The 27033-nt window shown below is 41.3% G+C and overlaps 1 pseudogene; it reads right to left on the minus strand.

Annotated features, from left to right (window-relative positions):
- The window catches only part of LOC102276678 (uncharacterized), a 50421-nt pseudogene extending 23979 nt beyond the window's left edge, over window positions 1-26442 (minus strand).
- Between the last annotated feature and the right edge of the window lie 591 nt (window positions 26443-27033).

Consider the following 27033-nt stretch of genomic DNA (forward strand, 5'->3'; position numbering starts at 1 on the left):
TCAGCAGCAGCACCATGCTCCTTATGTGGACCTCCTGTTGTGAGACAACTTGTGAGGATGCAAGCGGTCATTATTGTACCTGAACAAAGCGGGTGGTTTCAGTCAATGCTTCCCTAACACCTTTAACAATCTCTGTCTTATGGAAGTGGAATCTAAGTTTCAAACAGGCTAAATAATTCACCTATATCGGATCTAGCAAGACAGAGTCAAGGTGAGAATTTGAATCCAAGTTTTTCTGCTTGACATTCTAACTCAAGTCAAAGCTCCAAGGGCTTGTGCTGAGAAACTTCAGAAGGAGAAGGTCATAGCTCAGTGGAGATAGTGTCTTTAAGGTTATCACTTGGTTGCTGGGAAGTGGTAGATTTATGATGTCAGCCAGTGAGGTGATAATTGAATTTTTAGCTCAACTCAGAATGACTTGGAGAATATGATTTATTTTTCAGTACCTACAGGAATTTTAAGATTCTATATTGAGCAGCAACCCTAGCAATTCTAACATGGCATAAACTGTATGGGTCGGTGGAAATGTTGCTAAGGCATCTCCCACCTTAACAATAATATTGCTGACGTACTCCACAGATGTATAGCCTCTGTCACAATTAGCTATATGATTTGGGTGTGTCATTTTCCCTTAATATTACTTTTCTCGTCTGGAATTTGGTGACAGTAAGAACTACTTAACAACTCAATGGTATTGTGAGGATTTAGCAGAATAATGTATACAGAAGAAAAATTTTAAATGTGGTACAAATTTAAATATTGTTGTGCTAAAATTCACCAGAGTTTTGTTAAGCAGGTTAGACTAATGAAGTCAGCTCATGCAGAAACCTGTAGTAGGTGCTGTAGACTAGCACATTAACCTCATAGTATGCGTAGGAATCACCTTGGGAGCCTGTTAAAATGCAGATTAAATTTAATTAATCTGGGGTGGGGCTTAAAAATCCCCATCTCTACAACACTACCAGAATAAGCCAGTGCTGCTGGTCTACAGACACGTTCTAACAGCCAGATTCTAGATCACAACATTCCAGTTAATGTAGATTATGGAGTTTGAAAATTTTGCCTGAAGTACCAGATATGTTTAAATAAAATTCTAAAAGGATCATCTCAGTGAAAACTGCAATTATTTAGAAAAAACATACTTTTATTTAACTCCCTGATTTTAAAAAGCCTTTTTCTTTGTATTGGGATACTGTTGTTGTTCAGTTGCTCAGCTGTGTCCAAATCTTTGAACCCCATGGGCTGCAGCACGCCAGGCTTCCCTTTTCTTCACCATCTTCCAGAGCTTGCTCAAACTCATGTCCATTGAGTCAGTGATTCCATCCAACCATCTCATCCTCTGTTGTCCCTTCTTTTCCTGCCCTCAATCTTTCCCAACATCAGGGTCTTTTTCAATGAGTCAGTTCTTCACATCAGGTGGCCAAAGTATTGGAGCTTCAGCTTCAGCATCAGTCCTTCCAATGAATATTCAGGGTTGATTTCCTTTAGGATTGATTGGTTTGATCTCCTTGCAGTCCAAGGAACTCTCAAGAGTCTTCTCCAATGCCACAGTTAGAAAGCATCAATTCTTCAGCACTCAGCCTTCTTTATGGTCCAATTCTCATATCCATACATGACTATTGGGAAAACGACAGCTTTGACTATACAGACCTTTGTTGGCAAATAATGTCTCTACTTTTTAATATGCTGTCTAGGTTGGTCATAGCTTTTCTTCTAAGGAGCAAGCATCTTTTAATTTCATGGCTGCAGTCACTGTCTGAAGTGATTCAGGACCCCAAGAAAATAAAGTCTGTCACTGTTTCCACTGTTTCCCCATCTATTTGCCATGAAATGATGGAACAGATGCCATGATCTTCATTTTTGAATGTTGAGTTTTTAAGCCAGCTTTTTCACTTTCCTCTTTCACTTTCATCAAGAGGCTCTTTAGTTCCTCTTACTTTCTGTCTTAAGGGTGTTGTCATCTGTGTATCTGAGGTTATTGATATTTCTCCCGGCAATCTTGACTCCATCTTGTGCTTCATCCAGCCTGGTATTTTGCATGATGTACTCTGCGTGTAAGTTAAATAAGCAGAGTGACAATATAAGCTTTAATGTATTCGGATATAGCTGATTACCAATTCTATGATAGTTTCAGGTGAACAGTGCATTTCAGCCATGCATGTATCCATTCTTCCCCGAATTCCCCTCCCATCCAGGCTGTCACATAACATTGAGCAGAGTTCCATGTGCTATACAGCAGTCTCTTATTGATTATCCATTTTAAATATAGAAGTGTGTAACTTCTTCATTTTTGTATGAGAGGACAATGGACACACACACACACACACACACACTCACACACACAAAGGTGAAATTCCATTCTGCATGCCTTCCTCATCTCTGACCCCAACTAGCTGGTGGAAAAGGCCAGGTCTCCTGGCCTAAGTATGCTGCTCACAACATCCTTTACACATCTGTGTCTAATCACCATGGACCCCATTGATGCATTTCTCAACTTTATGCAAAACTGAGAAGGCAGTGGGGGGGGTGACACTTGAATGTCTGTAAAGTTTCTAAGAAGTGTACCATCTGTCTTTAGATAGAAACTGAAAACCCCAGCTCCTAATTTCCAGTCTAAACTTCATGAAGCATCAGTCACACAGCTCTTTCTTTCAGTGATATTACACTCCAGTTCATTTTGACAAGTTCTTACTAGATAGGACAAACAGCTTCTTTCAAATAATTCTTCAAACGAGACCTCTGCCTGCAATGTCAGTCACTTCAGTCATGTCCAACTCTTTGAAACCTTTTGGACTGTAGCCCATCAGGCTTCTCTGTCCATGGGATTCTCCAGGCAAGAATACTGAAGTAAGTTGCTATGACCTCCTCTAGGGAATCTTCCTGACCCAGGGATTGAATGCATGTCTCCTGCATTGGCAGACAGTTTCTTTACCCACTGAGCCACCTAGGAAGTCCTGATTTTATACCTCTATCTGCACACAATTCTGAAATATCCCCAAAATATAGAGAAGTTAAAACCATGATATACCAAATACATTTATTTTCATTTTCCCAAATTAACAACTATTAACATTGTGCCATCTTTGCTTTTAGAGTTCTTACTTCATTCATTCTTCTTTATTGGCTATATGATCCATGCTAGATACTGTCTGGTATACCTGGGATAATGTGAGAAAGATGAACAAGATCTCTTTTCATGAAACTGCACCTAAGTGGGGGAAATGGAAATATAAAATAAACATGAAAAACAAAGGGAAAATATCAGAGTATTTCTTGCTATGCAGAGAATTCAAGCAGCGACATGAGAGAGAGAGAGACCGGTGAGGTCAAAGATGACCTCACTGAAGGACTAATATTTAAATAAAGTTTAGATGTAAGTTCAAGGGTGTGGAGATACAGCAAAAGAAGCATTCTGAGCAAAGGTGACCACTCTAACAAAGCCTTTAGAGGGAAGCAAGGCTGCTGTGTTTAAAATAGAGAAAGAAAGCCGGAATGTGTTACAGCAGACAATGCAGGATGGTAGGGAAAAGGTCTGCCTGGAGAATCCCAGGGACCGGAGAGCCTGGTGGGCTGCCATCTATGGGGTCGCACAGAGTCGGACACGACTGAAGTGACTTAGCAGCAGCAGCAGCAGCAGGGAAAAGGTCAAAGAGCTGGGCAAGGGCCAGTTGCTTTATGATGAAGAGTTTGGTTTTTATTTTATATGAAGTCAGAAGCCATTGGAGGCTTTTAAGTAAGGGCATAATATAATTTGATTTATCACTAAACATGATTACTCAGCTTGCTTTGTGTATAGAATTAATAATTGGAAGCTTAAGCAAATTAGGGGCTATGGAACAATTCAGGCAAGACATGACAGTAGTTTGCAGAACAGGAAACAGATTTGAAATATGTTTGCATGTAGAATAGATGGAACTTGTTTATGGATTAGATGTTAGGAATAAGGGAAGGCAACATGTGAATGTTGATTTCTTTTATTGGGAAAGAAAATACTTGGCAAGAAGCTGGTCTAGAGGAGCAAATCAAGGGTTTGGTTTTGTCCATGTTAACTCTGCAATACCTATTGGATGGATACAACTGTCCTCTGGAGTTCTAGAAAGAAATCAAAGCTAGAGATCTGAGAGTCATTTAAAACCTTGGAACTCACATCTGAGGCAGCCATCTCCTGGAGAGAACATGTTGATAGAGAAGTAGGTCCCAGGACGTAATTCTGGGCACACTAGCATTTTGGAAGCCAGAGAAAGAGGAGCCGACAAAGAAACTTCATGCTTGTGGCCCACAAAGTGGAAAGGGTGTGTATGACTTAGGAGTGTGAAGAAAAACAGAATTAATAGTTAATACTATTACGTAACTGTGTGTGTGAGAGAGAAAACAGAGAGACTGTGGAGATGTGGAGGTGGGCAGTTCCAAAGCCAGCAGGCTGAAGACCCATGGAAAGAGATGATATTCCAGCTTGAGTCTGAAGGTGATCTGTTGGCACAGTTTCCTCCTTCTTAGGAGAACCTGTTTTGTTTTTTTTTTCCCCTAATGTCGTCAACTAATTGGATAAGATTCACCTGCCTAATGGAGACTGATGTGCTTTACTCAAAATCTTCTGATTTAAATATTAATCTCCAATTTACTGATTTATATATTAATCTCAAATCTACTGATTTAAATATTAATCTCATTTAAAAATACCTTTGTAGCAACATCTAGACTTGTCTTACCAAATACATATCAGGGCACCATGACCTACCCAAGCTGGCATATAAAATTAACCATCACAGGATGTTACCATAGAAACCCAGAAAAGAATATGTCAAAGGAGAAGAGAGTAGCCCAATACATTGACTACTGCCAAGAAGTTAAGTAGTATAAAAGATCTCACTTTTAGGATTTGATATCTAGGAGGCTATTATTGTCCAAGAACAGTATCTGTGTAATAGGTACAGAAGCCCAATTGGAGTATGTTGAGAAGAAAAAATACGCCTAGAACATTTTTTCTTTTTCTCTCAATCTTTGAGAAATAATGAAAGCTAAAGACACTTTTTAACATATCCTATTCCCCTCTCTCCTCTCTGTTTATGGAATATCTTGACTAAAGTAGAAAAAGCTTGAATCCTGAAGATTATTTGGGTAGATTCTGAATCTCTTTTGCTGATGACTTACCAAATGAAAATAAGTTACAATTGTCTATTTTAAATCTTGGAAAATTCTTCAAGAGATGGGAATACCAGACCACCTGATCTGCCTCTTGAGAAATTTGTATGCAGGTCAGGAAGCAACAGTTAGAACTGCACATGGAAGAACAGACTGGTTCCAAATAGGAAAAGGAGTTCATCAAGGCTGCATATTGTCACCCTGCTTATTTAACTTCTATGCAGAGTACATCATGAGAAACGCTGAACTGGAAGAAACACGAGCTGAAATCAAGACTTCCGGGAGAAATCTCAATAACCTCAGATATGCAGATGACACCACCCGTATGGCAGAAAGTGAAGAGGAACTCAAAAGCCTCTTGATGAAAGTGAAAGTGGAGAGTGAAAAAGTTGGCTTAAAGCTCAACATTCAGAAAACGAAGATCATGGCATCTGATCCCATCACTTCATGGGAAATAGATGGGGAAACAGTGTCAGACTTTATTTTTCTGGGCTCCAAAATCACTGCAGATGGTGACTGCAGCCATGAAATTAAAAGACGCTTACTCCTTGGAAGGAAAGTTATGACCAACCTAGATAGCATATTGAAAAGCAGAGACATTACTTTGCCAATAAAGGTCCATCTAGTCAAGGCTATGGTTTTTCCAGTGGTCATGTATGGATGTGAGAGTTGGACTGTGAAGAAGGCTGAGCACTGAAGAATTGATGTTTTTGAACTGTAGTGTTGGAGAAGACTCTTGAGAGTCCCTTGGACTGCAAGGAGATCCAACCAGTCCATTCTGAAGGAGATCAGCCCTGGGATTTCTTTGGAAGGAATGATGCTAAAGCTGAAACTCCAGTACTTTGGCCACCTCATGTGAAGAGTTGACTCATTGGAAAAGACTCTGATGCTGGGAAGGATTGGGGGCAGGAGGAGAAGGGGATGACAGAGGATGAGATGGCTGGATGGCATCACTGACTCGATGGACATGAGTCTGAGTGAACTCCGGGCATTGGTGAGGGACACGGAGGCCTGGCATGCTGTGATTTATGGGGTCACAAAGAGTCGGACATGACTGAGCAATTGAACTGAACTGAACTGAATGTTTCCTGCAACTGTGACAAACTATGCCTCTATGCAGCTACACTACTAGGAGTTTGAAAAAGAGAGACTCAGTTACAAGATTACATAAGGATCAAATATTTTTGCTTAAGTGAAGTGTATACAATAAATAATATCCCCAGAAAGTGTTGCTGCTTTGCCATCAAAGGCATTAAATAATAAAACACACAGATTAAAGTAATAAATCATGAGTTCTGAGAAAATAAACTTGGGTAGAACTTTTCCAATTTATTGAGCATAAAAATCAGCTGGAGAGCTTGTTTAAAATAAAGGTTTTTGAGTTTTTTTCTCAAAAATTCTATTAGACTATGTTATGGTGGGGCTAAAGTCTTCCCTGGGGGCTTAGCAGTGCAGATTGTGCCTGCAATGCAGGAGATGCAGGAGAGGTGGGTTTGATCCCTGGCTTGGGAAGATCCCCTGGAGGAAGGCTTGGCAATCCACTCCAGTATTCTTGCCTGGAGAATCCCAGGGACAGAGAAGCCTGGAGATCTACAGTCCAGGGGATTGAAAAGAGTCAGACATGACTGAGCATGCACACACATGGCTGGGCTAAAGTTTAAGGATCTGAACTTTAAATATGTTTTATGTTCCAATTGGTTTTGATGTGGATGAGTCCAAAGACACATTTGAGAAACAATGATTTAGGAAAAAATAAATAAATACATAAATAAAGGTTAAAAAAAATTAGGTCCCTCTGATGTGGGGAAGATAACAAAATATAATAAATACTAAGAATTCGTTGAGTAAATTGAAATGCTGAGCAATATATTTTTTTCTTTTCCAATTGTATTCTGTTTGTTGTTGTTGCTAAGTTGCTCAGTTGTGTCCAACTGTTTGCCACCCCGTGGACTGCAGCACGTCAAGCTTCCCAGTCCTTCACCATGTCTAGAGCTTGCTCAAGCTCATGTCCATCGAGTCAGTGATGCCATCCAACCATCTCCTCCTCTGTAGTCTCCTTTTCCTCCTGCCCTCAATCTTTGCCAGCATCAGGGTCTTTTCCAATGAGTCAACTCTCCCATCAGGTGATCAAATTATTGGAGCTTCAGCTTCAGTATTAGTCCTTCCAATGAATATTCAAGACTGATTTCCTTTAGGATGAACTAGTTTGATCTCCCTGCAGTCCAAGGGACTCTCAAGAGTCTTCTCCAACACCACAGTTCAGAAGCATCAATTCTTTGGTACTCAGCCTTCTTTATGGTCCATCTCTCACATCCATACATGACTACTGGAAAAGCCATAGTTTTGACTAGATGGACCTTTGTTGTAATTTGTTTGGGTAAAAAGAATTTGGTTTCCTAGGAAACTGAAAATATATAGCATTTGTTTGGATGGGTTAACATGCTAGGTCAAATGATCTGTGATATGGGTAAGCAACCAGGACAAAAGATTTAGAATATTCCAAGTGTAAAGAATGCTTTATTAGTATGGACAAGGTATGATACCCAACTCTTAGAACTTTTGCAGGATTAATGTCAATGAGTGATTCATCTCATTAGCCCAACACTTGGGAGTCTTGTCTAGTCTCTATCACCAGTTATTCTACTTTAGGCAAGTCAATTATAATCTCTAGATTCAGTTATTTTGCTTGTATTATGATGACCAAGATGGTTTCCTCAGTTCAGTTCAGTTGCTCAATCGTGTCTGACTCTTTGCGACCCCATGAATTGCAGCACGCCAGGCCTCCCTGTCCATCACCAACTCCCAGAGTTCACTCAAACTCATGTCCATCGAGTCAGTGATGCAAACAGCCATCTCATCCTCTGACGTCCCCTTCTCCTCCTGCCCCCAATCCCTCCCAGCATCAGAGTCTTTTCCAATGAGTCAACTCTTCACATGAGGTGGCCAAAGTACTGGAGTTTCAGCTTTAGCATCATTCCTTCCAAAGAAATCCCAGGGCTGATCTCCTTCAGAATGGACTGGTTGGATCTCCTTGAAGTCCAAGGGACTCTCAAGAGTCTTCTCCAACACCACAGTTCAAAAGCATCAATTCTTCAGTGCTCAGCTTTCTTTATAGTCTAACTCTCACATCCATACATGACCACTGGAAAAACCATAGCCTTGACTAGATGGACCTTTATTGGCAAAGCAATGTCTCTGCTTTTGAATATGATATCTAGGTTGGTCATAACTTTCCTTCCAAGAACTAAGCGTCTTTTAATCTCATGGGTGCAGTCACCATCTGCAGTGATTTTGGAGCCCCCAAAAATAAAGTCTAACACTGTTTCCACTGTTTCCCCATCTATTTGCCATGAAGTGATAGGACCAGATGCCATGATCTTCATTTTCTGAATGTTGAGCTTTAGGCCAACTTTTTCACTCTCCTCTTTCACCTTCATCAAGAGGCTTTTTAGTTCCTCTTCACTTTCTGCCAGAAGGGTGGTGTCATCTGCATATCTGAGATTATTGATATTTCTCCCAACAATCTTGATTCCAGCTTGTGTTTCTTCCAGACCACTGTTTCTCATGATGTACTCTGCATATAAGTTAAATAAGCAGGGTGACAATATATAGCCCTGATGGACTCCTTTTCCTATTTGGAACCAGTCTGTTGTTTCATGTCCAGTTCTAACTGTTGCTTCCCGCCCTGCATATAGGTTTCTTAAGAGGCAGGACAGGTGGTCTGGTATTCCCATCTCTTTCAGAATTTTCAACAGTTTATTGTGATCCACACAGTCAAAGGCTTTGGCATAGTCAATAAAGCAGAAATAGATGTTTTTCTGGAACTATCTTGCTTTTTTGATGATCCAGCAGATGTTGGCAATTTGGTCTCTGGTTCTTCTGCCTTTTCTAAAATGAGCTTGAACATTTGGAAGTTCACAGTTCACGTATTGCTGAAGCCTGGCTTGGAGAATTTTGAGTATTACTTTACTAGTGTGTGAGATGAGTGCAATTGTGCGGTAGTTTGAGCATTCTTTGGCATTGCCTTTCTTTGGGATTGGAATAAAAACTGACCTTTTCCAGTCCTGTGGCCACTGCTGAGTTTTCCAAATTTGCTGGCATATTGAGTGCAGCACTTTCACAGCATCATCTTTCAGGATTTGAAATAGCTCAACTGGGATTCCATCACCTCCACTAGCTTTGTTCATAGTGATGCTTTCTAAGGCCCACTTGATTTCACATTCCAGGATGTCTGGTTCTAGGTCAGTGATCACACCATCGTGATTATCTGGGTCGTGAAGATCTTTTTTGTACAGTTTTTCTGTGTATTCTTGCCACCTTTTCTTAATATCTCCTGCTTCTGTTAGGTCCATACCATTTCTGTCCTTTATCTAGCCCATCTTTGCATGAAATGTTCCTTTGGTATCTCTGATTTTCTTGAAGAGATCTCTAGTTTTTCCCATTCTGTTGTTTTCCTCTATTTCTTTTCATTGATAGCTGAGGAAGGCTTTCTTATATCTTATTGCTATTCTTTGGAACTCTGCATTCAGATATTTATATCTTTCCTTTTCTCCTTTGCTTTTCACCTCTCTTCTTTTCACAGCTATTTGTAACGCCTCCCCAGACACCCATTTTACTTTTTTGCATTTCTTTTCCATGGGGATGGTCTTGATCCCTGTTTCCTGTACAATGTCACTAACCTCCGTCCATAATTCATCAGGCACACTGTCTATCAGATCTAGTCCCTTAAATCTTTTTCTCACTTCCACTGTATAATCATAAGGGATTTGATTTAGGTCATACCTTCAGTATTTTTGCCTTGAGAACGCCATGACCAGTATGAAAAGGCAAAATGATAGGATACTGAAAGAGGAACTCCCCAGGTCTGTAGGTTCCCAATATGCTACTGGCGATCAGTGGAGAAATGACTCCAGAACGAATGAAAGGATGGAGCCAAAGCAAAAACAATACTCAGTTGTGGATGTGACTGGTGATAGAAGCAAGGTCTGATGCTGTAAAGAGCAATATTGCATAGTAACCTGGAATGTCAGGTCCATGAATCAAGGCAAATTGGAAGTGGTCAAACAGGAGATGGCAAGAGTGAACGTCAACATTCTAGGAATCAGCGAACTAAAATGGACTGGAATGGGTGAATTTAACTCAGATGACCATTATATCTACCTCTGTGGGCAGGAATCCCTTAGAAGAAATGGAGTAGCCATCATGGTCAACAAAAGAGTTCGAAATGCAGTACTTGGATGCAATCTCAAAAATAACAGAATGATCTCTGTTCGTTTCCAAGGCAAACCATTCAATATCACAGTAATCCAAGTCTATGCCCCAACCAGTAATGCTGAAGAGCTGAAGTTGAACGGTTCTATGAAGACCTACAAGACGTTTTAGAACTACCACCCAAAAAAGATGTCCTTTTCATGATAGGGGACTGGAATGGAAAAGTAGGAAGTCAAGAAACACCTGGAGTAATCGGCAAATTTGGCCTTGGAATACAGAATGAAGCAGGGCAAAGACTAATAGAGTTTTGCCAAGAAAATGCACTGGTCATAACAAACGCCCTCTCCCAACAACACAAGAGAAGACTCTACACATGGACATCACCAGATGGTCCACACTGAAATCAGATTGATTATATTCTTTGCAGCCAAAGATGGAGAAGCTCTATACAGTCAGCAAAAACAAGACCAGGAGCTGACTGTGGCTCAGATGTTTTCCTAAGTTTACAAAAATACTAACATGGAAATGCTAACCAAGGCCCAGTAGGTTTCCGAGTAAAATAAAGCTGTCTGTTCTAAAACATGGCCAAAGTCAGAGTCCTGGTCAGTATAATACACAGAACATGTTCATTAAAATTTTTTCTTTTTTTTTTTGAAATATACATGTATGCCATAGTATACGTAAATTACATATATATGCTATGTAAAATCTTAGAAGACCTCCATGTGTCCAGAAAAGACACTACATTCCTACTCCCTGGGGTAAGGCCTAGCCTGGCTTCTGTTACCATTTTCTTGTTTTCTTTATAGTTTGAATCATCTACATATACTTACCTAAAAAATATTGCTTAGTTTGTTATTAAGCTATATAAATGGAACATTTGTATATTCTTTAGATTTTTTTTTTTTTCACTCAACATTTTTTTGTGAGGCTCATTCATATTACTATGTGAACTGTTTTCACACAATATCTTTGTTGCGTGAAATTCCACTGTATGAAAACCTTATTATTTATCTATTCTACTGTTGATGGACATTGTAATGCTATGACTATTCCTTTATACATATCCTCATGCAAGATTTTTATTGGAACATATTCCTACATAGTCGAAATGCATAATTATAAGATATTTGCATCTTTAACTTTGTTAGATAACTCCAAATAATTCCAAAGTGGTTGTGCCAGTTATAACCCCTTATAATTACCCCTTAGCACGGTCTTCTTGTTAACACTCAATTTGATCAGATTTGTAGATGCCTTTTGCCAATCTGAAGAGCATGCACTGTTATACTTTATTTTGTAATTATTTGTCTGATTATTACTGCAGGTAAATACTGTTTTATATATGTAAAGGATTTCTTCTAGCTTCTTTCTATGTCATGTTTTTTGTATTACTTGGCAGTAAATCACCATGCTGTTTCTCTAATGTTGATTTATCAGCAGTTTCTTATATATACTAGAACACTGTGGCTTGTCTTCTCTGTATGATGTCTTACCTAGAAAATTTTAATTTAAGGGGAACAAATTTATCATCTTTCCCTTTAGGATTACTGCTTTTTAATGTCTTTTCCTAGCCTGAGGTCATGAAACTATTTTCTGAAGTTCTAAAAATTTATCTTTCTTACATTAATTACTTTTTATATATGAAGTGAAATTGAAATTTGTTTTTAATTTTTTTACATTAAGCTAAAGTTTACTCACAGTTAAATGCACAAGTATTACTTGTACAATTCAGTACATTTTGAGAAATGTAACCAACATACCAAACAAGATATTATAACATTTTTCCTATCCTAGAAATGTTCTTCTTGTCCCCTTGAGACAACCACTATGCCCATCGACTTCTTTTATTCAATGTATTCTAACTTATTCTTGCCTAACCTCCTCGTTCTTTACTGTAGATCAGAGTTTCCATCTAGTATCATGTCTACTCAGTTCAGAATTTTCTTTTAGTATTTCTTACACTATAGGCCTACTGTAATAAATTCTCACAGCTTTATTTCCTTAAAATGTATTTCACCCTCATTTTTGAAAGGCATCTTTACTAAATATAGAATTCTGAGTTCGCAATTGTTTTTATTAAACATTGTTACTGATGATGTGAATTTTACCTAGTCCTGTATTCCTAGAAAATGGTGGTTAAATAAAATTTCCTAATTTTATGAGTTCAGGAAAATGGCTATTGCACAGAACATTCTTTCTCACATGACTTAGATAAGACTCATGAATATCCCACTTTTATCTATGACAAGGTTGGTTACAGATTCTTCAAATTCCTAATTTCTGCTTCATGAATGATTAAACTAAATTGTATCTACTGATCAATGACAAGGAAATGCTTGTTAACTAAACTTGGGTAAGATTTTTTCCTTTCCCCAGGTCCCTATGCAAGCATATAGCCTCTTCTTAAGGGTTGGGGAAACAGACTGGCCTCAGGGTAAAACATTTTCTGATCTACTACCTGATCATGCCAGTCTTCAGTACTAAGTAGCTACACCCTGTTTCTATTATGAGAAAAAAAAAAATCCTTTTTACCTAACCCAAGTGGGAGATGCTTGTAGATCTTATGGTCAGTGTTATTTCTACTGCAATAGTCTCTTCCCTTCTCTCCTTGCAATAATCATTTTGAATGAAGTGCCTTCCACTAAGTCCGTGTTTGCTTTTTATTTAGCACTGTGTCACAAATAACTATGAAACTTAAGGCTTTTTTTTTTTTTTTTAAAGCACATTATATTTCATGATTTTGTGGATTGATTGGGATGGACTGGATGGTTCTTCTGCTCCGTGTGAAATCAGACAGAGATAGATACACTAGTCTGGGTGTACAAGTGCATTGAGAAGTCCAAGATAACTCATTTCCAAGGCTGGTTGTTGGTGCTGGCTTTGGGCTGGGAGCTCAGCTGGGGCTGCTGACTGGGGTTCTCACACCTGACCGCATTTTCAGCTTGGGCTTCTCACTGCATGGCAGCTGGGTTCTGCAGGGAGCAGAAATTCTAGCAAAAGGGGGCACAAGCTGCCAGCTCTCTTAAAGGCTAGACCCTGAGCTGACACAATGTCCTTCAGGCATATTGTATTGGCTAAGCAGGCACAGAGCCAGCACAGCTTCAAGGGTAATTGAAACAAACTCTCCTTGAAGGGAGTAGTAGAGATAGGCCATCTTTTAGCTTCCATTCTTTCGAGTACTCTAAAGGCATCTTTTGACTGTTTTCTGACTTTCATTGTTTGTGATGAGAAACCAGACATCAAGATCATCATTGTTTCTCTGTATGTATTTTTTTGCCCCCCTCTCAAGGTTCCTTTAAGACATTATCTTTCTTTTTCAGCAGTCTGACTATGATGTGCCTGGATGTGATTTTCTTTATACTTACCCAGCTTGGACTTCACTGAGCTTCTTTAATTGTAGGTTCCTGTGTTTCACCAATTTGAAAGATTCTTTCAGTCATTCTTTCTAAAATTTTCTCCTTTGTTTCTTCTATATTCATGTGCTACTTGATTTGTTGAAGAAGGGAAAATTTCAGGCCTTGTTCATGGATTTGGAAGCACGGGAGTTGGTGTGAGTTGAAAATGGACTGCCCCTGCACGGCAGACTGACTGAGGTAGTGCTGAAAGATGATATTGAAAGAGCTTCAGTAAACAGACTTTGGCATCAGTTAAATTAGAGGGAAATATACTGAAGAGACTTTGTCCATGGACTCCTTGTCAGTGGCCAGTGCTTGACTGGTTAGGCAGGGCCTTAGAAGGAACTTGACTAGAAATTCAGAGACAGAGAAGTCTGAGTGAGAAGCATGTGTATGAACCTACAGAAATCGGCCTAAATTAAATCTGTGTGTCTCATGTAAATACCTACCAGAGAAGGTGCACTTTGGGCATGACATCAAAAAATCGGGTGGATATTGGTCACTCAGTGGTTGCACAGAGAGTCCATGAATGGAGCAACTACCTTTTCTAGGCTATCATTTATTCATAGTCCCAATAGCTTGGGCTCCTTCTCAGAGGCTGATCCAGCTGATTGAGCTCATAGCATTATGCCACCCATTGAAGAGATATGCAACAGCTATTTGGTTTCAATCTAATTGCAATGAAACACTGCCAAACTGGAGGTGACAGCAATTTATCCTTACTAAAACTGCTATTCTGGGGATAAGTCTTCCACTTCTATCTGCAATGCCTCAGCCTACTATTTAAAGATTCAGATAATGTCTGTTTTACTGACATAGGATCTCACATAATTCCTCTATGGACAATTGACCCACTTGCAGTGGGCATATGGCCATGTCATCCACTAATCCTGCCATATTTAGCACCCTGAAGCTTCCAAGCCTGACAGAAAATTGGAAAGAACTTCTAAATACACACTTATGTGCTTAAATAAACACCTCTGGACTGGAGTACTGTTCTTTAAAACGTGGTATTTGAGTCAACAGTCATTGCGTGCTGCTGTGCTCTGAGAGGTAAAGAACTCAAGGTTGGAAGTGGGAGTGGTCCTCTCATTATCACTTTCAGGGATCCTTTTGAGAACAAACTGTGGAACCTTTCCTCACTGTTGTTAGCCAAGAATTCTAAGAACAGAGACCTGGTTGAGGCAAAAATGTGTTTATTTGATGTTTGTTAGAATTGCAGCCCAGGAGACACAGATCCAAGAAGCATCTGAATCGTGCTCTGCTGGACTAAAAAATGGAGAGGTTTGTAAAGGCAAAAATCCACAAGGTTACATGCATTGTTTGTCAAGAATTAGGGTTTGAGCTGGAAAGAGGTAAGGGTTCTTGTTAAGCAAGGATCAGTTGGGGTCTAAAATAATTACATAGTTGCAAAGGGTGAAGTGAGAACTTTGAGACTACAAGGTGTTAGGAGACCACTAGCAGGTGTTAACAGATGTTGTTTTGAAAAAGGGCTGGTGGTGTCCTTAAATTTGATATAGTTCAGAGAAAATTCAAGTTCTCTGTAATTTTGGAATGTGTCTGAAACTGTGTCCACAATGACCACCCAGCTTCATCTTGGATGTCTGAGCCATAGTTACTCCACTTTGATTTTTAAATGATTTTGTCATCACTACTATAGATTCAGTACAGACCTAGTTCCTAGAGGACCATTCTACTAGGACCACAGTGAGGCTTTCACTAGACCTAACACTATGCATGTCATTCAGTCATTTGGGGTTCTTTAATCCAGTATATTAACAGTATACCAGACCATCTGACCTGTCTCTTGAGAAATCTGTATGCAGACCAGGAAGCAACAGTTAGAACTGGACATGGAACAACAGACTGGTTCCAAAAAGGAAAAGGAGTACATCAAGGCTGTATATTGTCACCCTGCTTATTTAACTTATATGGAGAGTACATCATGAGAAACACTGGGCTGGAAGAAGCACAAGCTGGAATCAAGATTGCCGGGAGAAATATCAATAACCTCAGATATGCAGATGACACCACCCTTCTGGCAGAAAGTGAAGAGGAACTAAAAAGCCTCTTAATGAAAGTAAAGGAGGAGAGTGAAAAAGTTGGGTTAAAGCTCAACATTCGGAAAACTAAGATCATGGCATCTGGTCCTATCACTTCATGCAAATAGATGGGAAACAGTGGAAACAGTTTCAGGTTTTATTTTTGGGGGCTCCAAAATCACTGCTGATGGTGATTGAAGACATGAAATTAAAGGATGCTTACTCCTTGGAAGGAAAGTTATGACCAACCTAGATAGCATATTAAAAAGCAGAGACATTACATTGCCAACAAAGGTTCATCTAGTCAAGGCTATGGTTTTTCCTGTGGTCATGTATGGATGTCAGAGTTGGACTGTGAAGAAAGCTGAGCACCGAAGCATTGATGCTTTTGAACTGTGGTGGTGGAGAAGACTCTTTGCGAGTCCCTTGGGCTGCAAGGAGATCCAACCAGTCCATCCTAAAGGAGACCAGTCCTGGGTGTTCATTGGAAAGACTGATGCTGAAGCTGAAACTCCAGTACTTTGGCCACCTCATGCGAAGAGTTGACCCATTGGAAAAGACCCTGATGCTGAGAGGGATTGAGGGGAGGAGGAGAAGGGGACAACAGAGGATGAGATGGCTGGATGGCATCACTGACTCGATGGACATGGGTTTGGGTAAACTCTAAGAGTTGGTGACAGACAGGGAGGCCTGGCGTGGTGTCACAAAGAGTTGGACATGAGTGAACAACTGAACTGAACTGTTACTTTATTATAGGGAGGAGATAAGGTTGATGGCTCCTAGTATTGTAGAATAAATACCAGGACAGAGAAGAACAAATCTAACTCCATCTTGGATCTATTCCTCTGTGTTCTGTTGCCTCTGCTCAGCCTTGCTGGCTCTAATAGTAGAACCCTACTACTATCTCTGTAGTAGAATGATACCTATAGCCTTAAATATACTCAGTAGCCCTTTCTCAAGGCTTTGTCTCCCAGGCTTGATCTTTAAAGCCATAACACTTTCACTGACACACAGGAAAAAAATTTAGAAAGAAAATAATATTTGTCTTGTAAGTTTATAGGAACATAATGACTCGGAGAAGGCAATGGCACCCCACTGCAGTACTCTTGCCTGGAAAATCCCACGGATGGAGGAGCCTGGTGGGCTGCAGTCCATGGGGTTGCTAAGAGTAGGACAAGACTCAGCGACTTCACTTTCGCTTTTCAGTTTCCTGCTTTGGAGAAGGCAATGGCAACCCATTCCAGTGTTCTTGCCTGGAGAATCCCAGGGACGGGGGAGCTTCGTGGGCTGCCATCTATGGGGTCGCACAGAGTCGGACACGACTGAAGCGACTTAGCAGCATAATGGACTGCTACAGGAACAAAGGATTATTGCACCCCCTCTGGAGTCTTGGCAGTACCAAGAAGTCTGTGACAACCAGCCACACTCGCTTCTCCCACTTTTAGTATAAAAAAGCCTGATTTCTAACTCAGGTGTTTGGGACACTGGTTCACCATCTTCTCAGTCTGCTGGCTTTCTGAATAAATTTGCTATTCTTTGCTCCAACACTTCATCTCTCAATTTACTGGCCTTCATGCATGGTTAGCTGTACAAACTTGGACTCAGAAACAATAAGGGTCTTGTCAAATTCAAGTTCATGGGCCCAATGCACAACTGAGGCCAAACAAACCAAAACGCTGGAGTTTGGAGCAGGAAAGTTTTGATAGTCGCAGAGGCGCCAATCCAGAAGATAGGAGATCTAGACTTGTCTCAAATACATCTTTCTGGCTCTCCTGTGGTTTTTAAAGGCCAAAAGGGTAAAAGGGAGAATTTTTTTGATTTTTCAGTTTCCTGATGAGATTTCAGTTGCAGGCTTCCTGGATCTGTCTTGTGAGTCAATGTGTCACTGGTGATTGTGATTGATCTTTTTCCTGCAAATCTAACTAGTAAATAATGATCTTGTAATCTGTTAACTTCTTTCTAGGAGACAGCAAAAGCAGTGGTTGAGGCATTTTATTATTTACTTAGAGGGTTTGTGATTCATGAATTTCAGTTCTTAATTGACCCTCCTGATATCATCAATTTTAAGTTCACTTGGGGCTAGCTAGTTGAAGCCACAGGACATTATCTTGACAGTTTGGGGTCATAAATCAAGGCTTTAAGTTTAAGCTAACAATCATGGGGATGATTACCACGGGCTAGCTTTCCTTTGTTTTTGCATTCCCTCACCTTTCTCATTAGTATCTGCTTAAATCTGATCTTTGGAACTGTTAGGTAGGTAAAATAGGGAAAAGGAGTCCAAAATGGTGGTGGCTAAAAGACAAGGAAGGGAAAAGCCCATGAAAATAGAACAAAGGGAGATCAAAGGAAGGTCCAAGGACCAGAGTGAAGACTTCAGGTAGAACAAACAGCACTCCTGGCTAAGCCCAATTTGCATAGGGCAGGTCCAGGTGGAGGAAAAAAAATATATGTATAAAAGGAGGAGCCAAAGCGCTTTCTCACCCTTTTTCTCTCCCGCGTGCGTGCACTCTTTCTTTCTCTCTCCCTCTCTCACTCTCTCTCCCTCCCTTGTGCACTCCTCCACTCTTCTCTTCGAGTCTTTGGGTTGGCATGCCCTCACGCTTTGAGGATGGATTCTTCTGTTATCTTCTAAATAAAATAGAGCTGTAACACTGATTTGCCTAAAAGCTATAACACAGTTTGTCCAAGACCCGAGAGCTGTGATGCGTTGAGGGCTTTAATGTCCGTCGCTCCAAATCTTTGTTGTGACGAGACAAAGAACCGAGGAACATACACTTGCGTGACAGAACTCAAGGAAGATCTAGGAGCCTTTTTCTACAAACAAGACATGGGGGACATGGAAAGGCTTTTGTATGTGGGAAGACATGACTGAGTCTTGCTTGGTTTCAGCAGCAGCAAGGAGTCTGATTGGAACTTGGGGGATTTACTTGACTGCCTCTTGATGCCTCAGTGCCCACTGATATACAGGAACAGGGAATGGAAATAACACAGCTTAACAGATGCACAGTAACCAGGGACTCGGACAAGGAGACCAAAATATCTGTGTTATCCCTTTTGGCAAGCAACCAACACTAGACCATTGATAGCTTACAGTGAATGATGTCAGATTCATGGTCTCTGAAGAAGATTTAGCTTCAGCACCAGGGACCAGACTTGATCACTCAAGAGCTTTAGTGTAGCAGAGTTTTATTAAAGTATAAAAGGACAGAGAATGCTTCTGACACAGACATCAGAAGGGGAATGGAGAGTGCCCCCTTGCTAGTCTTAGCAAGGAAGCTGTATACATTTCAATTGGTTATTAACAATAAATCAAAAGAATGTCTCAAGGTTGTAAAGTTCTTACCAGACCCTCTCCCACAATTCACATTTTAAGATAATGAGATCAGAACTAACAATAGAAAGATCTTACCAGATTCAATCCCATAATAGGCTTTTTAAGATGACAGGATTAGTCAGAAGGTTCTCAAGAAGGAGAAACTTGTCCTCTAGCAGGATACATTGTTGTTACATACACCATTGGTACAGAGTTTAAGGGAAAACATTTCCTTGAGCAAGATGAGTTGTTTTGTTGTGCAATCATCAGTTCTGGACTTAAAGTAAAAAAAAGTATTTTATGTGACTGAGACTAAGGAATGTAGAAAAAAAAAAAAGTTTGTCCTTTTTTCCTCCTTGAGAACTTGAGATCCCTATCTTCTCTTCGAGAGCCCCAGACTCCTCTCTCCTCCTTGGGGACCCTGGACTTCTTATCAACCTACCTAAGAATTGACTTTCTCAGCATGATCTGGCCAAGGATATGGGAAACCTATAATGGGCAGGAGAGGAGAGAGGCAATGAAGGCAGTAAAGGCAGCACTCCCTCAAGACTGCCAACAGCAGTGGGAATGGTCGTTCATCCATCCTCCTTTCACGAGGCTTCCTTTTCAGAAATTGTAAGCAAGTCATGGACAGAGTGAAATTCACAGGAAGCATGTGTGGATCTGAGCAGTGCAAGGCTTTGTCTGGGACAGAAGTTGTGCCCTATTCTTGTCTCACCAGTTTTGACCATATCAGTGTACAATACTCTAACCTCTGAACACTGGTATCTGCATGTCTTCTCCTGAAAGCTTTCTCTGGCCACCAGGTTATGCCTTATCAATGCACCAGCATGCCAGAGCATCTTGAGATTAATGTCCTCTGGGAGTTTTAGGGGAAGCACACTGACTGAAACCACCCACCCTGGCCAGGCCCTTTAGTAACCATTCACATGAGTTGTTTTATGACAGGAGATCCTGGTAAGGAATACAAAACTAATAAGCCACCACCAACTGGAAGAGTTTGGGAAAGGTCAAAAGGAGAAACCGTGTGTCCGTCCACTTCCCAGAATCCCTCTCACTAGCATCCATCTTTGTTGAGCAATGCGTGCACCACAAGGAAAAACTCTGAATTAGAATGATTGGCCAAAGACAACCCGGAAACTAATCCCATCACCATAAAACCCGAGACTGTGAGCCACACAGCAGAGCTGTTCTCCTGGGTTCACTTACCCTACTGCTCTCCACCCAGGTGCCCTTTCCAAATAAAGTCTCTTGCTTTGTCAGCACATGTCTCCTCAGATAATTCTTTTCCAAGTGTTAGACAAGAGCCCGCCCCTGGGGCTTTGAAGGGGGGCCTCCCCCTTCCTACAACAGGAGGATTCATTAGCTAACAACTGGCCGCAGTTGCTACATAAACATTCCACTTCCTTCATCACTTGGGTGGTGCATGTTTTATATCACATCCCAAAGTTCACTGGTTGGATGAAGCTCCAGCTACCCAGAGTGGGGAATTATTTGAAATAGGCATCATTCTTTCTTGCCTCCCTCTTCCCTTTTTTCCCTCCACTCAGCCATTGTTTTCTGAGACCATCTTCCAAATAAACTACTTTCACACTCAAAAACCTCAGAGTCTCAGGGTCTGCTTCTGGGGAAATCCAAAACAGTTGACTTATGAGTCTAACATTTTGTGGTGCTTCAGGATTCTACAGATTTGGGGAAAAAATTGTGTGTTGGGTGTTGTTCTGTCTCTTCTCATTTGTGGGGATCTTGGCTCCACAAATCTGCTCTTTTATCTCTTCAACCCAGTGAGACTGTCAAAACACTCTACTGGCTTTTCTGTCAAAAGCCAGCTCCCACCCTCAATTCTTTGCTTTTCTTTTCCTATCTAAACCAGCAAATGGTTCCAGTAGAACAGCAGTTTAAATGTTATCTATTCTCCATTGTGTATATGTACCATAGCTTTCTTATCCATTCATCTGCTGATGGACATCTAGGTTGCTTCCATGTCCTGGCTATTATAAACAGTGCTGCGATGAACATTGGGGTACACGTGTCTCTTTTCCTTCTGGTTTCCTCAGTGTGTATGCCCAGCAGTGGGATTGCTGGATCATAAGGCAGTTCTATTTCCAGTTTTATGTGTATATGTATATGTGTACATATACACAATGGAGTATTACTCAGCCATTAAAAAGAATACATTTGAATCAGTTCTAATGAGGTGGATGAAACTGGAGCCTATTATACAGAGTGAAGTAAGCCAGAAGGAAAAACATAAATACAGTATACTAACGCATATATATGGAATTTAGAAAGATGGTAAAAATAACCTGGTGTACGAGACAGCAAAAGAGACACTGATGTATAGAACAGTCTTATGGACTCTGTGGGAGAGGGAGAGGGTGGGAAGTTTTGGGAGAATGACATTGAAACATGTAGAATATCATGTAAGAAACGAGTTGCCAGTCCAGGTTCGATGCGGGATACTGGATGCTTGGGGCTGGTGCACTGGGACGACCCAGAGGGATGGTGTGGGGAGGGAGGAGGGAGGAGGGTTCAGGATGGGGAACACATGTATGCCTGTGGCGGATTCATTTTGATATTTGGCAAAACTAATACAATTATGTAAAGTTTAAAAATAAAACAAAATTAAAAAAAAAAAAAAAAAAAAAAAAAAAAAAAACAAAAACAGCCTTACTGAAGTAAAAAAAAAAAAAAAAAAGAGTAAATGTTATCTATTCTTTCTGCAGTTCTCTTCTCTCTGAAATCTTATCCCTTCTTATCCTAGTAATATCAGGAACTACCCAGGGCCTTTATACAGATGTTCAAATTTTATCTAGATGTATCTATTCATTATTAATTGGATCATTGTTCTACTTCATCATAGTTGGAAGCCTATTCATCAAATAAGTATACATTTTAATTCTAGAAGTTCTGTTTGATTCTTTTGCAAACCTGCTTTGTTATCATTTGTAATTTCTGTTTCCAGAAGCTTTTTTTTTTAATTGTTGTTAATTTGCTTTAACATACAAAATAAGCTCTTTAGTAATGCTTATCTGTGAATTTCTAGTATCTAAATTCTCAGTGCATGTTTTATGATTTTATATTGATGCTTGCACATGGTGTTTTGTTTCCTTGTGTGCTGAGTGATTTTCTATAATCTGAAGGGTCATTTTCCTTGAAGAATTATCTATTTATCTAATAATTTTTTGAAATCTGTTTAAGGTACATTCTTTTGGAAAGGATTTACTTATTTTTCAGCCAAGTACTTGGAACATTACTAATCTGGACAGCTGGTGTTCATGATTTGAAGATTTTTGGACCACATGAGTGAAGTGAATTTGGATGAAAATGTGTGTTAGGGCTGAGTTATTACAGTTTCCCAAGGATAATGCCCTCTGCTAGTCACCAAGGCATTTTCCCTTGAGTTCATGGAGGCAGTAGAACTCTGGAGTTTCATCTTCACAGGGGAAGGTTCTTCTTTTGTACATGAGTTTTGTTTTCTGCTGCCCACCTTCTTTTCACCTTGAAGGTTACAATTATGTTCCTTAGATTTGACAAAAGTCTTTAGGGTAAAAGTGACATATGGGCTCTTTACTTTTTACTTTCGTATATATTTTAGTGTGGTACATTATTTATTACTAGTTCCTATATGCTTTTAAGAATATTTTCTAAACATGTTATTCAACATTTTAAATTATTTTTTAAAAAGTAGGCTCAGATATCTAATACCTAATGCCCTAATGAAGAGAGACTCATTTTGAAAAAAAAAAACTTTTGAAATATGTAATATAATCTTCATTTAGTAAATCCCAGTAAAAAGAAATCAATAAATAAAATAGGTCAATTATTTGATTGAGACAAATTCTCACTATAACATCTACTATGTTATTTAAATTCATCCAGTTAGTTATCCCGGAGAAGGCAATGGCACCCCACTCCAGTACTCTTGCCTGAAAAATCCCATGGATGGAGGAGCCTGGTAGGCTTTAGTCCATGGGGTCGCTCAGAGTCGGACACTACTGAGCAACTTCACTTTCACTTTTCACTTTCATACATTGGAGAAGGAAATGGCAACCCACTCCAGTGTTCTTGCCTGGAGAATCCCAGGGACGGGGAGCCTGGTGGGCTGCCGTCTATGGGGTCGCACAGAGTCTGACACGACTGAAGCGACTTAGCAGCAGCAGCAGCAGCAGTTAGTTATCCATTCTGTGGCCTCAATCATCCATTCCATGATTTCGTCTCAAGAACTTTTTTATTGAAACACATTCTGTGAAGATGAGAGAATTAAAACACTACTGCTTCAGTAAGATATTATCCACCTAAATTGACTTGGGTTTCAAGCCTTGATCCACCTGCCTGGGTAAATATAATTGAGTCTTTTGAGCACAAGTTCCTTCCTGAAAATGAAAATGAGAACATCTTGTAGAACTGCCGGGGTCCAGCCCCGGCTGATCCAGGGTATTCGAAGGAGAGACAGCGTAGGCGACCTATTTATTTAAATATTTATCAAAGATATAAAGAGTAATAGAATGACGATAGCTCAGTGAAGAAATTCAGTGGAGAAAAGAGGCTGAATAATTCAGCCAGAAGGTGAGAGAAAGAACGACATGGGGAGACCAAGTTTCGGTGAACAAGGCCCGCACTTTATTTTCCAAAGTAGTTTTTATACCTTAAATTGTGCATAGAGGATAATGGGGGAAGGGATGGAGTCATGCAAGGACAGCAGTTCCTGATCCTAATCGAAGCCAGGCTTTCAAACTTATCATATGCAAAAGTTTAGGTGATTTACATCATCTTCTGGCCAGGAGGCCGGTTAACATTTTAAGAAACTTATTTTTCTCTAAAGGTGATTATTCCAAAGTCAGGCGCCAGCCTCCAAAAAAGCATTGGACAAAGCTGCATTCCTATAGGGCAAAGGTGAGGTGGGCTCAATCAAGAAAAGAATTAACTCAAGGGTCCAAGGTTACAAACATTGAGGCTACTACTTACATTTCTATACACCCATTATATCAATCAATACACTGCCAAGAACACAGTAGGTAAGGGGTATGGAGACTTAGCAGCAAACATTGGCCCAATAAGTGAAAAACCCTTCACCAAGACAATTTCTAATCAATCTTTTAACTACTCAAAGGAATCTGTGTTTAGACAGTTTAGAACATCTCCTGCCTCTCACATTTGGGAGGCTCCGAACAATCACATGTGGCTGGAAAAACCTATTCAGGCAGGCTAGAGGGTTTCCAAAGGAGTTTGTAGGTTGAAACACTGTCACACCCAGGAATTATTAACTGGAGCTGTAAGCTAACTCTTTTTTCAGAGAGAGGTAGTGGGGGACAGCCCCCCATAAAGTCAGAAGTGTAGGTGAAAGCACAAAGCAGAAAGTAGGCAGACTCTGGTTTTGGGGGTAGATGCTCGAGAATTTCCAGGGGGGGCTCCTGAGGCTTGATCCCGCCTTTGCATATGCCAAGCCTCCTTCCTCATGACCTTTGCCACCGGCAGAGATCCTCATGCTGGCTCCTGGCAGTGATAGAATTCCAGTTGAGCTATTCCAGATCCTGAAAGATGATGCTGTGGAAAGTGCTGCACTCAATATGCAATATGCACTCAATATGCAATATGCCGGCTCCCAGCAGTAGAACTATTCTAAAAATAAAATGGGAAAACAGTGATTTACAAACATTTATTGGGCAATGACAATATATTAGTTCCAGTTGCTGCTGCTAAGTCGCTTCAGTCGTGTCCGATTCTGTGCGACCCCATAGACGGCAGCCCATAAGCTCCCCTGTCCCTGGGATTCTCCAGGCAAGAACACTGGACTGGGTTGCCATTTCCTTCTCCAATGTATGAAAGTGAAAAGTGAAAGTGAAGTTGCTCAGGCGTGCCCTACTCTTAGCGACCCCATGGACTGTAGCCCACCAGGGTCCTCCGTCCACGGGATTTTCTAGGCAAGAGTACTGGAGTGGGGTGCCATTGCCTTCTCCGTAGTTCCGGTTAGGAATGATAATATATTAGGTTATAGAGTCCAAGCTTAATACAGCGTGCCACACACCAGCCCAATCAAGAAAAGAGGTACTGGGGTAAGGAATGGCAAATTTATTCAGAATGTCAGCAGACATAGAAGACGGGGAACTAGTGTTCCAAAGAAACATTTTACCCGAGTTAGAGTTTAAGCTTTTCATACTAAAATGGGAAGTGAGTATGGCTGGTGTTGCAGACTTCTGGTGCATCCCAGAGAGGATATGATAATCCTTTATTCTTTCAGCTGTCCACTAGCTCTGGTCACCTTTTGGAGCTCCAGGGTATCTAGGATTTATTGGCTTTCTGTGTTGTGATTCTGGGTGAGATTTCATCCAAAGAAAGATAGAGGGACACCATATGGCTTCCCTATCTGCACCCCTCTGGAAAATGGGTCACTGTGCCATGTTCATTATTGCTTCACCAGGGTCTACTGCATCCCACAGTAGACCCTCAATACATACTATATGGAAAGAAAGACAAGAAGGGAGGGAAGCAAAGTAGATGAGAGGGATGATGAGAGTGTGGGTGAATAGGAGGAGAGATGGGAGGATGGGTGAGAGGATGGTGGGAGGTGGATGGGGGTGGATGGGAGGGTGGATGGGGGGATTGTGGGGGGATGGTGGGAGGGTGGTGGAGGATGGTCTAAGGATGGTGGGAAGGTAGATGGGAGGATGAATGATAGGATGTGAGTGGATGGATGGGAAAGTGGTTGGGAGGATGGTGGCAGGGTGGTGGGAGGGTGGTGGGAGGATCGTGGGAGGGGTGGTGGTTGCTGTGGGGTTCCTCTCGAGTTGCAATGGGGATCTCAGGGAATGGCTCGTGTTGCCTCAGAGAAGTCAGGTCCCTTTTTGAGTTGAGAGGGGCCCGTCGGGATTCCTCTTGAGTTGCTGCCCGCGAACAGGGCCGAGTCTAGAGTTCAGTTGAGAAACTCAGTGTTCCACTCCGGCAGGTGACAGGTATCTCGGGCTTCCTATCAAGGTTCAACAAGGGAGTCAGGCCTCGCCTGGTGTTGAAGCATGGAACTCTGCATTCCTCTCGAGTTCTCAAAGGGCTGTCAGGCCTGCGGTCGAGATCAGGTGGGGAATTTGGGCTTTTTCAAGAGGACAGGCAGGGCCGACAGGCCTCCCGTCCTGTTGTGAGGGGATACTGGGTGTTCCATTGGATTCGTTGCAGGGGAATCAGGACTTATCTGGAGCTGAGGGGGAACTCGGCCTCCTTTTTCCTTGCAGCAGGATCCGCGGGGTTCCACTCGAGAATCAAGAGGTGACACAGGCCTCTTCTTGTGGTGTGAGGGGAAGTTGAGATTCCTCTTGAGTTGAAGCAGGGAATGGGCCCTCATCTCCGAATGAGGTGGGACACACGGGGTTCTAGTCGAGTTGTGGCGGGAAATTCGGCTTTCATCTCGAGTTGTGACGGGGATCTCTGGGCCCCCTTGAGTTGCCTAAAGTGAGTCAAGCTTTCTCTCGAGTTTTGAGAGGGAATCTGGGATTACTCTTGAGGTGATGCAGGAGAAAAGGGCCTCATCTTGCGTTGACAGGGGCATCTCGTGGTTTGTCTCGAGTTGTGGCTAGAGGCTTGAGATTCCTTTCCATGTACCATGGGGAACTCAGGGAGCCTCTCGTGTTGCCTTAGGGAAGTCAAGTCTCCATTCGAGGTGTGAGGAGCCTCTTGGGATTCCTCTGCAATCCGTGCAGGGGCATATGGCCTCATCTCGAGTTGAGGCTGGAACCTCAGGGTTCCTCTGCAGTTCTGACATGGATCTCAGGGTTCCACTGGAGTTGGAACAGGGGACTCAGGCCTCATCTCGTGTGGAGACCTGGAACTCTGCTTCCCTCTCAAGGTATAAAAGAGGTGTCAGGCTTCCTGTCCAGTGGACACAGAGTACTGGGGCTTTTTCTCGAGGTGCCACAGGGCTTTCACCCCTCCATTC

This window comes from Bos mutus, chromosome 19, assembly GCF_027580195.1.
Source record: "Bos mutus isolate GX-2022 chromosome 19, NWIPB_WYAK_1.1, whole genome shotgun sequence".
NCBI classification, from domain to species: Eukaryota; Metazoa; Chordata; class Mammalia; order Artiodactyla; family Bovidae; genus Bos; species Bos mutus.